The sequence below is a fragment of the Nipponia nippon genome, unplaced genomic scaffold (assembly GCF_047370975.1).
Source record: "Nipponia nippon isolate SJK-2023a ecotype South Korea unplaced genomic scaffold, ASM4737097v1 scaffold_3, whole genome shotgun sequence".
Classification (NCBI taxonomy): domain Eukaryota; kingdom Metazoa; phylum Chordata; class Aves; order Pelecaniformes; family Threskiornithidae; genus Nipponia; species Nipponia nippon.
The window spans coordinates 104714211-104730036 of NW_028262347.1; the positions used below are offsets into that span (position 1 = coordinate 104714211).

At 43.7% G+C, this 15826-nt stretch overlaps 1 long non-coding RNA gene across 1 annotated transcript in view; it reads left to right on the forward strand.

Annotated features, from left to right (window-relative positions):
* The window catches only part of LOC148054815 (uncharacterized), a 109955-nt gene that overhangs the window by 77384 nt on the left and 16745 nt on the right, over positions 1-15826 (forward strand). The window contains exon 2 of the long non-coding RNA XR_015707002.1: positions 14852-15011. This is a non-coding gene — a long non-coding RNA (uncharacterized LOC148054815). The remainder of the gene's footprint in view (positions 1-14851; positions 15012-15826) is intronic.

Sequence of the window (15826 nt, forward strand, 5' to 3'; positions counted from 1 at the left end):
CTTAGTCTAGAACTGGTATTGTAAGATCCTCCTGCATCTTGGGTAGCTTTTAAAATTGGTACTGCTGTGCAGAAAAAGAGTGAAACAGTGAATTTTTTTTTTTTTTCTTCCCCCCCCCCCCCCATACTGTCTTGTATTCCCAAGAGACTAGGAGTCTTCATGTAGCCATGGTGTATTTCTATATATTGAAATAAAACTTAATTAGTGATAATAGTAAATGTTAGAGGCTACAAGCCCCCTTTCCTCTGGGCAGGTAACTCCTCTAGGGGATTTTCAAGCATTTGTATCTGGAATGGGCCAGATTTAGTATATGGTCAGGCATTTGGTCAGGATGCCTAGCCAAAGCATCCAAAAATACTAAGTCCAAGAGAGTGGTTTCTTGTCCTACTTCTCTATCTAAAGGCATAGGTTGTTTGTTTTTTTGGGTTTTTGGGGTTGGGGGTTTTTTTTGGCTTTAAGTAGGAACTTTGAAAATCTCTGGTAAATCCTAGCTTAAAAAAATAAGGCGGGGGGGGGGGACTTTGGAGTATGAATGAAGAGCTGTGTCCTGGCTCTGTTCCATAGTCCTTCTCTTTTCATTTTTTTACTTTGCATGGCTATATCTGCTTTAGCCTTTGTTTCATGCTCTTTTCCGTGGTTATCCCATCTTCTCTGACCCTTCTCTCCCTGCTCTATGTAACATCTGCTTGTACCCTTCCCCACCACCACTAGGTCCTTTACCTTTGTCCATAGCCCCAGGCTGTCTTTATCAGATTTACCCTCAAGGCCATCCTGTGGAGTATAGGAGTGCTTTCATGTCCATTCAACAGCAAAAAACCCCAAGACTCAGAAGAGCAAAGGAACTTTGGTCAGGGCCACCTAGCAAGTCTTTGGTACAGCTTGGTTTGACCAGCCCCTAAGACCACGAGTAGTCACTTAAGAGCTAGGTGACCTTCCTCTAGATTTCCAGTGGGATTTTTTCCATTGAAATTTTTTCCCATCATACTAACAGTGCTAAGATGAGAAGAGGGAACGTTTCCCCACGGTGGGCTGGTCCCTGCCCTTGACTGACCTGTGCCTCTGCAAGTGGGACATAGATGCACCTGGGGGCATAACTAGGGTCCTTGAGACCTGGCTTGCTGGCCGCTGGGTGAGTTCCCAAGGGACATTGACCTGTCACAGCAGAGGGTGGCCCTGCTGTGGGTTGCTTTGGGCTTGACCTTGATGCTGCATTGAGTCTTTCCAGTGCCTGAATGTGGCTGGTGGGTGAGGCTCGCGGAGGCAGAGTGCAGCGGGAGGATGCTGCCGTGGGACCAATTGTGCTGGCACTTGCGAGGAGGCCAGGCTGGCTCTTGTTTGCTATTCCCTGCACACACGCAGGGAGCCTCGTGCACTAAGTGACATCAAGGCTCATTATTTTCATCAGATGCCACATTTGTAACCTGTTACCAAGTAAATTGTGATAAAATAGACTGGAGCAGCCCGGAGTCTGACTCTCTGTGCTGAGATGGCTGCTGTGAGCATAGTAGGCAGGTACAGAGCCTTACAGGACTGCTGGCTCCAGCACCTTAAAGGAGCAGGGAGCTCTCACAGACAGTAGATAGAGGGTCTGGGTCAGAAGATGCTTATAATGCATCTTTTTGGCAGACACTGTGTGCATGGGATGAGGGTGAACTGTGTCCCTCCAATGGTCCCAGGAGGTAGGTCATTTACCTCCCTCCCTCCCCTTCCTGCTATTGGGGGAAGTGACTTGCCCAATGTCACATAGTAAATCTACAGCTTCATCTTCTAGTTCTGCACCCTGTGCTTGAAGCCAAGAATGGGTCCCTCGCAAGTTACAATCCAAATGGCAGGATGAACAGCAGTGGACCAGCAGTTTTCACATTTTCTTTCCCCCGTGATAAGAGTTCAGATGATGTCTGTGACTTGCAGTGGTAGTTGAGAGCACAGAAAAAAAAAAAAAAAACAAACCAAAAAAACACAACAACCCAGCTCATTGCTGGGGTTTAGTTTTCTGACTTTGAAGATTCTCTAAGTCTGCCTGGGACATTCAGGTTTTTGGAGAGGAACCGCATTTGTTCCCATAGCAGAGGTACCCACTCTGTTTCAGTTGCTTTGTGCTTCCCTCCCAAGCCTCTCCCTGCCCCACAGATACAGACAAATATGTTTGCTCTACAGCACATTGTGAGGCTGGATTAGATATTCTCTTTAGTTTGTATGTGGAGAAACTGAGGCAATGAGAAGCTAAGAAATTTCTGCAAGGACACTTTTGTGTCTATGAGAGTTAGAAAGCTGAGAGTAGGAGCCTCTCCAGAGTGCTCTCCCCTGAGATTTCTAGTCTCTATTTCTGACACACATGGAAATACCTGCTGTGGTTTTAAGGAACAAATGGGACTTTTAGTGGAGATCAGATCTTCCAGTGCTGTGCATATATGTAATTGAACTGCACCCCATAGCACACTTTATTTGCCTTCCAAATAAATATGTTTTTACATAATTAATAGATGCTGAATAGCAAATACAAAGATGCTTCACCAGGATATGTTACTGGTGGTGCTGCAGTGGAACGTGCTGGAGGTGGTTATAATGATGGTTGTAAATACAAAGTTTCTTAGGAATTTTAATACATCAAAAAGTGGGCTGTGATCCAGAGCAAGAGTAGTTTTTGAGAAGTTGGACTAAACAGAATGAAGTCATTTTAAAGGCAATGTAAATAGTTCACTTTGGAAAAATCAAGATGGTATGATTTTTAAAGCCTTTCTGCATTCTGATCTTTTACAAATAGAAGAAAATGTTGAAGTGAAAATGTTTTCAATAGAAGTACAAATGTGTATCAGAAAATAAACTGATAATATTTACTTCTAGATTTTTAGTTTAAAAATACCTCTGGCATAGTGAAATTATGAAATACTTAATTGATATGAAAGGTATGTTGTGGGGGGAGAGAGTGCATGAGCGTTTTTTCTAACTTTAGCTATATGCATCTGGACTGTGGTTACTAGCTGACTAGCTCTTTACTGCAGCATTTCTTCAATGCTTACTGATCCCTTATAAATATAATAGAAGGTATGCTCTACTCTCTGCCCCAAAGGTCTTACAATTTAAATTGGCAGTTCAGAAGAAATATCTCCCTATTTCAGGAACTGGAGCATAGCAAGATCAGTGATTTGCTCAAGGTGACATGGAAAGTATAAAAAAACTCAGCACCAGCTCATTCCACTGTCTGGATGAGATCCATCCTCCAAGTTACCCCTCATTTTGGGAGCCCTCTGTGATTTCTGAGCTGGCTTGCTTTGCTGCCCCAGCGGCTTGAGGTGGGGAGATGGCCAGTGGCTGGGGACAGGAGTGGCCGGCCAGCTCTGCTGCAGCTGTCACTGCTCTTTGCTGACAGTTGCTGTAATCCATGGTGCCTGCTTTTATGGTGCTAATTAATCTCTTTTAATTAATGAAATCCTTCTACCTCATGTTCCTCCCCTTCCTTTCCTCTTTGCCTCTCTTCACCTTCCACAGCTGAAACCTACAGTCCTCCTTGAGCAGGGGCTGATAAAATCTCCAGCCTTTAAACATCTCTGTGTACTTGTCTGTGGCAGTGCTGGTGGCTCCATCTGCTTTTCTCCTTTGGTGCGGTAGCAGCTTAATCTTCATGGCCTGTTATCTTTGAAGCACACTTGATTTCTCAAAAGAAAAACAGCTAAGCATTTTAGCACCCGCTGCTTTCCTTCATAGGCTGCTACATGTCATTGCTGTTTAATCATGGCCTGAGTTTGCAAACACTGCGTGTGTAATGGTACTCCTTTGAATAGACTTATGGGCTTGATTGGGACAATACATTCAGATAATATTGCTTGCCAGTGTCTTTGCACTCCAGGACTGTTTATCTTCTTTAATTCCATCCCTTAACTCCTACTCATAACCTTTTCTCTCTTCTCCTCGGGGCACAGCATCTAATTCTTGTCCTTGTGCTGTGAAACTTGTCATTCCGTGATGGGTAAATCGAGGAGCAGAAAAGAGGCTTGGGAATTGCAGGACGGGATGTATCCAACCTGTCCACCCCCACTCCAAGTTATCACTTGTGGTATTCCTGCAAAAGCAAGGACCAGAGCCCTGCTGCACAAGTAATGCACAACACACAACAAAAATATAGTCCTGGTCCTGAAGGACGTTCAGTTCATCTTGGGACAAACAGCCCATTTCTGGACTCACAGACACATGTCACTGCTTGGCTGAAAGGTGATAGAAAATTCTAGGAAGCAGAGCCATCAGCATTACAAGGGGAAGTTTCCATACCCCTGAACATTCAGCTGCTAATCACAGCATATTTTTTCCCTTTGCAAACCCTGCCAGATACATTGTTCTCTTTGTTACATTTTTTTTCAGCAGTTTCTTTCCCTCTCTCAATATCTAAGTTTACAGTGCTTTTCCTCCAGCTCTAGTGGCTGATTTACATACAAAAGGGTGATCAGCTGTGGGAAGAACAGTCTAGCAGATCAAATACTAAGTGACATTAAGTAGCATGTAAATGACTTTACTTCGATTCTTTGCTGAGCTCTGAGTTGCAGTGTGACCATGTACACGGTAATTAATTCCTATGCCTCAGCTCCCCAGCTGTAAAATGGGCATGGTTCTGAGTTCCTGGGAAGTCCTGTGTTAGTCCGAGGCTGACGTGAGCAATGCCTGTGCAGAGCTGAGAAACTGTGGTGGTGGTATCCATTCAGACATGTCCTTAGAAAGCTGCTAGAAAGGCAGTTACTGTCAGTGGTAAGAATTGTATTGTCTTGTTTGTATGACAGAGCCATGCTTTTACATGGCCCAAGAACTGCATAGGGACCCTCTAGTTACATTAACTTCTGCTTTTTTCTGTTCAGCCCTGTCCCTTTGGGTCAGAACATGCACACAGTCCAGTGGAAGGTAGAACTGCATACTGGCTCCTTAGCACAGTGAAGGTCCAGGCGTACAAATCAATATAGGGAGATATATCGACATCAGAAAAACTTTCATGACTCGTATAGTGGTTTATAGTTTAGTCAGAGAGAGAGAGAGAAGAGCATACTTTAAAGAGTGGTCATAGGAAAGTGACTGTTAAAAAGCTCTGTCTCGCTGAATGCATCTGCTCACACTCGCTCTGATTCTCACTTTCCTCATGATGGTGTAAATCCAGAATTGATCTGTTAAAGTCAACATGAATAGATTAATTTTTAACGTATGTTCTCCATGTAGTGGGACAAAATCAAGTCATTAGTGTAGCATCAAGTCACTGTTACACTGGAAACTGTAAATGCTGTATGAAACACATATACCTTGTAGCTTTAAAGGACCAGATTCTTTTCCTGGTTGGGCTGTTGCAAATCACAGATGATCCTGTTCAGGTCAGGGTGAGCCCTGACAGGCTGAATAAAGCCTGACTCAAGATGCAGAATTACCTGAAAAAGGAAGGGAGCAACAGCGAGACCACGGAGGCTTAGTAAAAGCTCTTGTCGTCATCTTCTCTCATGGCTGCATACAAAAGGTCTACCCCAACTTCGACTCTGTCCCAACCCAAAAATACACCCCAGGTGTCCCTTGCAGAGACCTTTGCCTCTGGATCAGAGGTGATTTCAGCCAAGCGGTGATGTGGACATACTGAACTTTTCTCCCCAAAGGGCAATCTCATCCATCCTTGAAAGGAGACCCGTGGAGCAACATGTGCTCTCATGCCTCACCATGCCTCTCAAGTGGTAAATGAGTATCACACACTGAGAGAGGGACTATGGGGGCTGAGAGAGCTGTGGGGTCTCCGCTGACACCAAACACGTCACTGAGCTGCCAATACAATGAGAGCTGGGAGAGCTGCTGGCCTAGGATCAGATGTCAGGGAGAAGTGGCAGGAGGTGAGAAGTGCCAGGAATACTGCTTCCCAGCTGGCTCTGGAAACGGTTTATGCCTGTGTCCGTCCGCACTCGGATCAAAACCTCCCTGAATTATTCAGGTGTTCTTTGAAAACTCTCATCATGCAGAAAGTGAAGGCAGCTTGGCTTTACCTGCTGGAAAACAAGCACTCATTGTAAGCTCCAGGGCCAAACCAAGGTTCCTCTGCTCACACAATGACAGTGGCTCCTGCAACCTTTATGGTAGGAGTTCTCCGTTCTTGTTACAACAGGTTCTCACATATAGGCTCGAATGTGTGGGCCTTCAGTCCTTACAGGCTTCAGTAAGTTTGCATCTAATTGGGCCCATCCTTGCAGTCCTGCACTTCCCCAGCATTTTGGGCATGTGGCTATAGGTGCACTTAAGAACAACTACTGGCAAACCCATCTGGATGGTGTTGAGTGGTTCCAGCTGTATCAATGGGAAGAACATTCAGTTCAGCCTAAATGAATCAAATAAGGTAGCACAAACTTGAGATTTCCAGGAAGGCGGGGGCAGTGTGCACCCTTTTGTGCTGTGATGCTGTAACCGCTCTGTTGAAGTGACGGAGCCCCAGCACTGACCGCCCCCCAAAACTCTGTGGGCAGCAGTGCACAGCAGACAGTGCCACACATCAGCTTAAAAGAAAAAAAATGGCCTGAGAAGGGTAAGTGAGGCAGAGTCAGAGCTCTCTGCTGTCCTTTTAAGCTACCAATAGCTTCCTCTTCTGGGGAGCGAGTCCAGCAATCGCCATGTTAGAAGAGCCGGTTTGGTATCATGGGCGGATGTAGCTGTCTTACACGTACAGTCTTCATACCACTTTCTGCATATTAAGCCGTCTTGCATATCCGAGGCTGGGATTACTCAGTCCAGCTTTATCAACTGTGATGTCTTTGTAATATTTCAGTTGTGTGTTTTCTTTTAAATGCCAATGCCAGGAGAGAAATTATTACATTAAAAAGTAACTTCCATTTTTAGAATGGCACTTTACTAGCCATGTGGCTGAGAAGGTGAAAGGATTAAAAATAATTCCCAACATTTTTTGCTTCTGAGATTTTAAGGTTGTCCTCTGAGTTCTTGAACGCTTGCAGCTAGCAGCCCCTCTTAGTAGAAAGTTCATCAGCCAAATCTCACTTTTCATCCTCTGCTGTTGACTAAGTTAACAGCCTATGGATTTACAGAGGCAGGCTGTTCTAAGAAAAGGTACCAGCAACAGTCCACATTGATCTCCTAGAATCACATAACATTTTTTCCTGCTTGTCAGTACTAGTTATATTGCAAGGCCTGCATCCTTGATGTGCATAACTGTGGATGATGGTAGCCTGTACCCACTGAAACCCCCCAGACCCCTCCTCATGAATCATTATCAGCTGCATCACAGAATAACTCCCCAATAGACAATGAAGTGGTTTGACAATTTCACACTGGGAACTGATGACCTGTGGTGTTACAGCTTAGGCAGGTAAGTTGCCACATACTGCCAGGAGATGATGCCTTGAGAAAAACGCGTGCTTCAGGGAGGAAGTGATTATACGGAACGATGTCCACAGCAGAGCTGCAGTGCAGGGACCTGCTAACTGAGTTCTTTGGCCTGCAGAGTGAGCTCTTTGAGGACAAAGCATTGAACAAATCTATAACAGCAGAATACAGGGTGCTCCTGTAATGGGGATGTCTCTTGGGGTAAGCAAATGGAAGCCCAAAATATCCTCTCGTTCCACAGAATGGGTTTTATTTTTATTGCCTATCTTTTTAGACAATAAAGGTGATCAGGATCTCCCAAAGAAAGTCTGTCCCAAGACAAAAGTACATTTTCTGACCTGATTATTATTTGGTCCTCCACTATCAAAACTATTTCATATCTGATTTCTCCTGTCATGCCTGCTCTGTGAAGGTGTAGTTTATTTCTGGCACCAAGTAGGAACATTTTAAAATATTTATCTATCTGTTGTTTTGGTTATTTATAGTATCACTACAATATCTGAGTGACCCCAGCATTGATTGTGGTTTCTAGGCATTCATGGTTCTTGTTACAAAGAAGTTACAATCTAGTGAAAATTATGTTAATCAAATGTTCCATTCTGAATATTAGCTGTAACTTGAGAGAATTAGCTTGTAATATGATCCCTATTCTGAATATCTGAAATACGAGGTTTTTAAAGGCCAACAAACGATAATTGTATACCTAAGTTTCACTTTTTAACTTCACCGTTTTCCGCATCACTTTTCAGATGAAGCACAGGAATGGAATGAACAGAACTAGCAGGGATCTCTAGGGTTATTGAGTCTGGTTTTGTTCCATGGGAAAATGACTGCTTTTTTTTCTGACTCATACTGTATTGTAATGATTACAAAAAGTGAAGGAAGTGGTTACTATTTCTGTATGCATGCTAATACTCACACCGCAGGCAGTTACCTAAGTCAGTGGTAAAGCTTACTGCAGACTGTACATCCTGCAGATCAGCTAAAACCATCTTTGCCCATGTACATTACTCCTTAGCTGAAATAAAAGATTCTCTTCCTCTTCTCATGTGAAACTAAGGAACAGAAAACATTTTTCATCTAAATTTCTCTATGAAATATTGGTTGCTAGCAAGAAATGAATGCTAAAAAGCGCATTTAAAGCCTGATTGAGAAACACTACTACAGTTGATCTTGGAAGGGATTTGTAAGGATCCTGTGTGACTGAAACAGTCCTTTGTCAACTGAGTTTCCTGATCAGGCTGTATCTTCCATAACACACTAAGATTTATCCATTACTGTGTAAGTACTGAGAGACTGGATTTATAAATAGAGATATAGATAAATACATAAATACAAATTGTCATTGGATCAGATGTTCTCTCCCTGGCTTTTTTTTGTTCAAGATATGCTCTTTAGAGATATTGTTGGGTCTTGAGGACAGAATAGATATCTCCCCCTGGCTTGTGTAAAATATCTTTCTTTTAAGGAAACTGGCACAGTTATTCCAGCCTGTCAGCTGGCCCGTGGTGCTATAAGATGGTTGTGGAGTTGTCGTCTTGGAAGGTTGCCTCTGGGGTAAGGATGGGTGCAAGGGAGCAGTCTAAGATATCCCTCCAAGGTGTCCTCCGAGCTTTGGAAGGATCTGACTGGTAGCTCTAAATCAGGAGGATACATTTTGTAGTTTGTGATGTTAAACTAAATCTAACGTGCCATCTGATGTGCTGGAAGGTCTATCTGTGAACGGCTGGGTCTGTTCTCCCCGCTGTGTACCCTGATAGGCAGGGCAAGGATTTCTTGCCTCTTTAAAACGGACCGCGGTGGGGTTAGGAGAGGTGAAGGCAACAGCTTTTTGCCAAGATAGAACTGCAGTGATTCACTAACTCAGCCTTCTGCTGTAGTTCGTGTGTCCCTATTGCGCTGATAGGCATGGGGGGACGGGTGTGTATTTAGAGGTACATCTGCAGAAGAAATGCACTTCAGCCCCATATTTGAATACTCCCAAAGGTTGGGAAAATCCAGGCCAGGAATCCAAAACTTTGAGGTATAGCTCCGTGTCTCCAGGCACCACAGTAAATAATGTGTGGACTGGAAGTGTTCAGACACTGCAGTTCTTGACTGAACACCAGTAATCCTGTGCAGAGGAAGAGATGTTTCTTTTTCAGTAGGACACTTGAAGCAGCAGAGTTGCTAGTGGGAGGCCTAAACTCTGCAGCGCCAGTGCAATATCACCGCTCCCAGGATTTCTTTGCATTCTTCACCTTTTCTATGGAGGATGAAGTTTTGGTTCTACTGACCCAATTGGAAAATATGTGTTATATTGGATTAAACTAGAATGCATCCCACTGTTTTCCAACCAGACAAGAGAATGTGAAAAGCAGCCCATGCATCATTTGTAAATCTCTGCCATATGGTAGAGACATATTTCTGTCTCTTGTTTAAAGGTGGAGATATATCTCAGGGCCTGGCTTGATGTTTTGTATGAGGGAAGTGAGTGTTTTCAAATCTTAAAGCCACAGCAGGGTGGAGAGGGGAATGGGGTAGCGGAGCACTGGGGTGGATTGCTTAGGGAGGTTGTGTAACCTTCATTGTTGTTCTTAAAAACAGGCTAGACAAAAAGGTTTAGAAGTACTTTAACGATGGTTGATCCTGCCTTGACAGAGGAATGGTCTTGACGATCTCCTAAGGTCAACTCCAGCCTTATATTCTGTGATTCTGCAAAAGGATAGAATTGTTATTATTATTTCTGTTACTACCATTCGAGGAGCACTTCTCAGAGATCAGAATCTGGCATTGCCTGGTGCTGTACTCACATGCTAGAGAAAGATGGTCCTGCCCTCGGAGAGCTTACAAGTATGAGTCAAGAAGCAATGGCTAGTGTGGACAGCTGAGGGAATACAGTAAGGAGCAATGAGACGCTATTGATCAGCAGGATAGGCACTACTCATAATACATCAGCAGCCTAACTGCTGTCAGATTTTTGCAGGCATCATGGCTAAGGAGAATTTGAAGTAGGATAATGAGGAAGCTTTGCAAATGAAATCTCCAGGCTCCTACCACCTCTGCTCCAGAGCTGGGCAGCAGCAGGGTAATGGCTTGCCTCCCACTTCTGACTGTTCTCGTGTCCCTGCCTGCTGCTGCCCACTCTCACTGAGGGCACAGGTGGTGCTCTTGCAAACTTGCTTCTAGCCTGTATTGTGGCAGGATGGCAGGAGACAGAGCCAGGATAAGGCCTGGCCCTCTGTCCCACATGCTGTGGTATCTCTTCCAGTGACAAGAAGTAAAGTTGATGAGTCTGTATCGAGACAGTGAAGTGACCCCCGTGCTGCTCCACATAATTAATAAATAAAGCACTGGGGGAGTTTTTGCCATGCCGGCTGCTATGACAGGGCTGTCTACGGTGCACTTAAGCATTAAATGACCAATTTCTGTCAGACTAACTTCCCAAGCCTCTCTCTCTCACTCACAAAGCTAGCTTCCTCGCTCCCTGCACTTGGAGTTTTTCAGCAACTGATGGCTCCTGGTTCATTTCTGTGGAATTAATTGGTCCCTGAATGAATTCTGTTGACAGGGCAATTTATCATGTGTTTGGGTTGACAGTGTTGGATACCAGTAAAGGGGGGGAGTGGTGTGTGAGTGGGATGAGGGGAGATGGACAGGGTGGGGGTGGGGGGTGGGAGGATGAAGAAGAGGAGGAGTAGAAGAAAGGGGAGGTGGAGGAGGAGATTGTTTAAAAAAATAAAATGAAAGAGAGAGGAAAAATTCTATTCCTCTTTGGCTCCCTCCAGCCCAACTCAGTGCGATGGATAATGCACAAGAGGGATGGGGAGAAGAAGGGGGGAGGAAGGGAATGCCACTTGTCTCATGACGGGAGTCAGGATGCTGTTTTTCCACAATTTGCACCATGGCTGGGGGGGGAACCGCAACAGGAAAAGCTAGTAGTTGTTGTGTGGTGCCTCTGGGGCTCAGCCAGAAGCCACCATATGTAATATCCACATCTCTACCTCTCCCTCATACCAAAGTGAGTGGGAAGCTAGGGACAAACCTGGTTAACCCTCAAAATGCTGATACGTGCCCAAATACTGTTTCAGTAGGTACTCAGTGGTGTCCAGCACCTCACAATGTGTTGGTATCTGCCATTGTGTCTACTAGCCAGGGACATCCCAGAAGGAATCGCATCTTACAAAGCATTGGTGATTTGGGTTCCCAGTTTCCCCTCAGTATGGGTCAGAAAGGGGTGGCTGGTCCCATATGTGCTTTTGACAGTCTTGGGTTACATCATTTCACATCGTCCAAGATAGGGACAATGAGGGACTTCCCAATATAATTAAAATCACATTGCACAATTACATTGTCATTAAAATGTCATGACTCTGGCTTATGGATTCAGTTTCTAGTCAGCACAATCTAGACGATCATTTTAGTCCCTCTGGCTTCAGAACTTCTGAATGCAGAAGCGTGGGTACGTGTGCATGTGCTACAGCATGGACAACGTTAAAACCAACCAAAGCCAGAAAGAAATCCAATTTGGATGAAACAAAAATATTTGAATAAAGATTAAACAGATTTTAAAAAGGATGTCTTTTCTAAGAATCTTTGAGTGACCTAAAGAGGTGTACTAAAGACTAGATCAGAGGGAGGTATGTCTGTGAAATGTTGGTTGCATGCATGTGCAGAGGATAGGCTCCATTAGTGTCATCTTCACCTCTGTCTCCTCCCCCAGCCTTCCCTACACTGTGAGTGGGATGTTCCAAAATACTCAATGCTGAGATCAGTGGAAGAGTTACTAGTAGCTTTCCTGCTGATCGCACTGGGAGCAGCATTAAGTCAGAGCTCAGCATTTCTGAAATTGCCATCCAGAGCCTTTAGCTGCAGGCTAGTGGGACCTGCCTTTGTTTCTCGGAGCACTGTGGCTCAGTTTACCAGCATTCAGTCATCATCTTTGTCTTGAGACCAAAGGTTTCATCAATGCAGCTGACAAAACGAGTGCCCGTATAGTAAACAGCCTGGAGACAGAATTGAATTGGAGTAGCAAGCCCCAAACTGGGGGTGGTGCAACACGAGTGGTGTGGTGGTAGATGGTCTCTCTCTTATTTTGCTCAGTCAGATATAATGCAAATGCAAATGCAAATATCATTCCCACCTGCTAAAAATGGTGCAACTGAGCATCGAGGAGACTGACTGCCTGTTTATGGTTGTCTTTACGTGGTTGTTTTTACCCTGGGTTGGGTCAAACCTCTTGCCTGCATCCTACCTGAGAACATCTGAGCATCAGATCTTCTGGAGTGCTAAAATGGAGCAGGTAGGGTGAGGAGATGTAGGAAGCAGGGAGCTGGCACAGTCAAACTGCAGAGTATTTAAGAGAGAGACTTTTTGTAGGGTCCCCAAGTTTCCTGCCAAGTAGAAAGCCAGTTGAAGTTACTGCGCTAAGAGCAAGTGTACAGGAAAAGACAGCCATGCAAAGGCATACTGGGTAGAGGGAAGATTTATTTTCAAACGCTTTTATTTTCCTTCTCTTGGTATGATCACTCCAAGGAAATGGTGCAGGCAGCTCCTTGTCAAGGCTTCTGTAACAGGTTTCTATCGTAGTTACTCAGGTAAACAAAGCTGAGATTCATCTGTAGTGCAGGGGATCAAACCTAGAAATACTCCCATTAGAGATGAGCGGATCCAAAAATAGTAGTTGTGACTTGAGATAGTGGGTTTAAGGGGGAAAACACATGAACGTAGCAATTTTTTATGTGAGATCCTAAAGCGTAAGTTGTTTGGGGTGAGGACCCACTCTCTGTTGCAGTTTAAGACAACAAACAAAAATACGTATAGGAACTAACATACACAATAATAACTGAGCAGTGATTTTTCTGCATAGAAGTCATGCAAACAGACAGAGCTTAATCAGAAAACTTGGGAGATATATGTGGTGCTCAGAAAGGACCAGTGTGAATTGGGGGTATCTGTGGAGGGAGAACCTGGTTGGTTGCAATCCCAGAGAACAGAAACATCGTTGATTGCTAATGAGAAGGTGCTTCTATAGGAGTTGAGTGTCTTTTTCTGAAGAGGGCCTCCACACAGAGATATGACGCTTAAATACAGGTTATTTATAAAGGGTTTTTTTCCCCTCATTAAAACCAAGATTAGTAGTATTACAGTTTATAAATATGAACTGAAATGAAGAACATACACTTTGGTAGCAAAGGCTCTGCAACATAGTATACAAAGATTTGACAAGCTCCAGCATCTGTAAGTTGATGGTAGGTAAATTCAACCAGAAATAATGTGCGTATTTCCAACAGTGCAGGTAATCACCTGTCAAAATATTTTAGCTAGGGTTCACTGTATTTTCCAGCACTCGAACCTTTATACTTGGTAGCAAATGTTCCTCAGAAACAGATTTCCCTTAACTCAAGCCCAGCTATTGGACCTTCAGCAGGAATTAATTCAAAGTAGCCCTATGGGTATCTCATATTAGAGACCAGACAAAATGATCACAGTGCACTAGGAGTCTCCTCTGGGGTAGCTGTGGCAATGAACTTGAAAACAGCTATCTTAAAACTCAGTGCCTGATTCCAGTTTCACTTACACACTGTTTACATGAGTGCAACTCTTTTGACTTCAGACTTCTGATGGACAGTGGTAGATACAGAAGGCAAATCAAGCTTCTGAGAAAAATCGTTATGATCAGGCGGTCCTGAGCCAGTCAGGTGAACATGACATAGGACACATTAATGGAGTAAATGGGCGTATTTTCACTTATGCCACTGAACCTTCGGGACAGAAACAAAAACATTTTTATAAGAAAATTATCCCTAAAAATTGAGAGAGTAAAACCTGAAACAGTACAAATCTTTCTGTATTGTGAAATGGAGATGAAAAAACTCTTGTGGTTGAAAAGGCAATGATTCAAAACTGAGGTCTGCATAAAATAGTGGAGGCAAAATGGACCAAAATAAGCTCCAAGCAGGTTGCATTTAGAACTAACCAGGATACGATAGGTAGCTAGCTAAGATGACAAGACAGATGACTTAAAAATTATTCAATATGTAGCTCCTGCAGCAGTGGCTATGATTAGAAACGTAGGCCAGAGTTGCAGGCTGAGTTTCCTCACTTTTAATGCTAAATCTGTGGATTTAGGACTGTAGGATTTGTAAGACTGGGCCAGGCTCATGTTTCGTCTGGTCTGCCATCTCTAGCAGTAGTCTCAAGAGATTCTTAAGAGGAAGGCAGAACAACTGTGCAATGGGCAGACGTAGGAAGCATCTGCAGTTTGTTGGCAGCTCAAGTAATCTGCAGGTTGGCTTAATCCCAGAAATGTTTGTATCTTTCCAGAATCCTTGTTGAATGCTCGTAACTCTGGATTTGTTTTTATCTATTAAACTGTCCAGTCTTTTCTGGAATCTTGGTAACTTCCTGTGGTTACAAATTCAGTTGGTCAAAATACAAACTGTTGGGGAAAAATTTTAATCAGCTTTGAATCTGCTGCTTTGTAATCTAATCAAGTGTCATCTTTTTCTTGTGTTCTTGTGACCTGTAGGGTCTGGTTCTGCTAAGGAAGCCTCTGGCTTGCCTTCCGGGGATTGTTCAGGAGCCATTTTGCTGAATTCCAATTAAGAGTCTTCCTGACACCAGGGGATGCAGAGGTCAAAGAATGCCCTGAGCAGCACAGCAACAGACCACATGGAGCACAGATAAAGGTAATAAAATGGCATAATGGTAAAACAGAACAGAAAATTCCTGAAGACAGGAAAGGGATTTAAATTTGGAAGGATCTTTGAGTAAATGGTTCAGCTAAGATTTCTGCCTGGAGCCCAGAAAAACTTGGTAAAGATTCTTGTATACTTAGTGGAGAAAATAACAGTGATAATAATGCTTTGCCTCGTTATGTAGTGATTAATCTGGAACGGAAATTTACAGAAAGTTGTAGACAGTCTGATCAGAAACAAGAGCTTTTTGTAGTCATGTGAGACTTGTAAGGAAGAATTATTGTGGTCACGTGAAGATAAGGGATCCCTAAGTGCCTTCTGTGTGCTTGTGATTCCAGTTGAAGCTGTGGGAAGACTGTTGCTCCTAAAGATCCTAACAGAGGTGTTCTAAGACACAACACCAGTCCCTGATCTTGGGAGAGAAGCAGGAGACCTTGATACGTTGCTAGAGATGGCACTAGTCTGCATAGCAATTTGTCTTTAACCAACTCTGTCTATGGCTAGTAAAAGGAAATTCAGGGGACTAACCTCTCAACCAAGTGGATACTCAGTCATGAGCAGAACTGACAGATTCTCGCTGACATTTGTAGAGTCGATCTCTGTCTTTAGCATGGCACAAGTAACTTGTCATACCAATATTGTACCATTAACTAAGCTAGATAGGAGCTCTCCATTGAGTCTGAGGGACTTAACCTCAATGTAGATAAACATCCATCTGGCTGTAGGACTGAGAAAAGGTAATGACCTTGGACAGAAAGGTAAAATCTCATTGCTTGAGTTGAGGATCATAATTGAGTACATAAACA